This window comes from Macadamia integrifolia, unplaced genomic scaffold, assembly GCF_013358625.1.
Source record: "Macadamia integrifolia cultivar HAES 741 unplaced genomic scaffold, SCU_Mint_v3 scaffold212, whole genome shotgun sequence".
Classification (NCBI taxonomy): domain Eukaryota; kingdom Viridiplantae; phylum Streptophyta; class Magnoliopsida; order Proteales; family Proteaceae; genus Macadamia; species Macadamia integrifolia.
Window position 1 is genome coordinate 10,709 of NW_024868523.1, and position 2,294 is coordinate 13,002.

A 2,294-nucleotide genomic window follows, 5' to 3' on the forward strand; every position below is an offset into this window, starting at 1 on the left:
TTGGGCAATTTTCAGATCTGAATTATATGGTACACGATACCTATTTCGATTACATGAACTACAATACAATCATGTCTTGTAATGTTCTTCTTTTTGGCCTCTTCAATTTACAAAAAAAAATACAAATAAAAATAAAAAAATAAAAAAAATAAATTACTGCACTACAGTATTAGACTTAAAGGTTTAGGGTTACACTTTTTTTTTTTTAACATATTACCATAAAAAAGAAAAGGAAAAAAAAATTAAAAATAAAGTACATGTGTGGACCAAATTGTATTTTTAGGTTTTGTTTGTGGGAATTTTTTTTTTCAACAGAACATGGGTTCAAAGACTCAAAGGTAACCAAACAGTTTTACACTCAGAATCAATGCCCAGAATCAGGGTAACCAAACAGTTTTCACTTAGAATCAAGTGACAGAATCAGGGTAACCAAACAGTTTTCCACTTAGAATCTGGCCAGTAGAATCAGGTAACCAAACAGTTTTTTTAACGAGTTGAAATGATTCCAAAGAAACTCATTCATTTGAGTTAGATCCAGAATCCATATTCCATGGGATCTGATCCGATGGATAATTCGAACCAAACGCCCCCTAAGGGTTCAGGCGCGGGAAACACTTTCAAGTGAAATGTGACCACTGAACATCGACAAATACTGGAGGAGTTTCTCAATTAAGTTCTCATTTTCCTCTCCCCCACCCCACCTCTTCTCCTCTTTCTTTTTCTTTTCTTTTCTTTTCTTTTCTTTTTTTTTCATATGGCCCCATGGAAACCATAATGCCCTGTTTGGTTGTCGATAAATGAATAGAAAATAATAATATCATTTTTTGAATTGAATGAGATAAATAGGCATATAAATCAATTATCTCATTAAATTCAAACAAACAAAAAAAAATCTTTTCTTTTCTATTCATTTATTGACAACCATGCTAACCTAAAGGGTGATTTCTTTTCTCTCTCTCTCTCTCTCTCTCTCTCTCTCTTTTTTTGTTTTTCTTGGGCACTAATAAAATTTGGAGAAAATTTTGCTAGTTGGTAGTGCATCTAAAGAGTTTTCGTTCAACAATACTATAGACCACATAGTTTGAACTTCTAGTCTTATCCTATTAATGAATGTTTGAGATGCCCTCAAACTCATGACATTATGTCCAAAATACCCTTAAAGAACGAGTTATTCACCATGGTTGTTTTGACGGCGATCCCTCACTAGTAATATATTCCTATAATACCCGACAATTTTGAAAAAAAAATTTGATGGAACTACTATAAAAGGATGATAGATATTTTAAATGATGAAATGAGAAATTTCAGGAGTTGATAGAGAGACTTGCTATTGCTCGTCCTTAAAAATCTCTCTCTCTCTCTCTCTCTCTCTCTCTCTCTCTCTCTCTCTCTCCATGTTTACCTTTGTAAATTTCCCTCTTTTTTTCTCCTACGGCCAGGGAAAAGGAAAACCACGCCTTTATGGTTTATTAAGAAACAAAACTTATGTGCCTTTTCGGTTAGTTTTCATATGAAAAAATAATTATATAAATTTGAATTAATACATCCTGGTTAGATTGAAACCTAAAGAGTAATAGTGTATTATAGAGACAATACCCTTACCAAAAAAAAATCATAGAGACAATACAAATTTGAAAGGAGATGAATAAACGGAGGTAATGGCTTAATTAGTGAAGAATTTCATGTAAAACAAAAAAAAAAAAAAAAAAAAAAAAAATCGATGAAAGAGGATTGAGATAAACATTACTACCACAAGATAGGATAGACATTTTAAGTGAGGGAAACGAGAGATTTTAGGAGCCGAGAGAAATACTTGCTATTGCTCCTCCTTAAATCTCTCTCTCTCTCTCTCTCCATATTTATCTTTCTAAATCTCCATTTTTTTCTCCCCCACCCACGATTAGGGAAGGATTAACTACGCCTCTTGTGGGTTATTATATGCCAATTTATTTATTTATTTTTTATTTTTTACATTTTTTATACTTGATAATTACTTCACCCTTTATTGAGTACATACTTTTTAATAGTAGCATGATATGATAGTATGATATATAAAATAAAATAAAAAACCACTTAACAAGCCTTTTTTGCCAAGAATATTGGGTTGAGCCAGTTGCATCTTGCTTGATTCTCAAAAGTGAGTTGTTATTATCTAATTGTGCTAATGTAATTGCATCGTTTCCCCTCCCATCCATAGTTTGAGGAATCATATTAGGTCAACCTGAATCGATAGGGTGGAATCGGATCATTATTGGCCTTGAGCGATCCTAATCCTTGGCTGATACCGTATCGAT

At 32.5% G+C, this 2,294-nt stretch overlaps 1 protein-coding gene across 1 annotated transcript in view; it reads right to left on the minus strand.

The window, feature by feature from the left end:
• Nucleotides 1-719, minus strand: part of LOC122065788 (nuclear pore complex protein NUP107-like) — an 8,499-nt gene extending 7,780 nt beyond the window's left edge. The window contains exon 1 of the mRNA XM_042629640.1: nucleotides 591-719. The gene's annotated coding sequence lies outside the window, so the exon portion shown is untranslated. The remainder of the gene's footprint in view (nucleotides 1-590) is intronic.
• Between the last annotated feature and the right edge of the window lie 1,575 nt (nucleotides 720-2,294).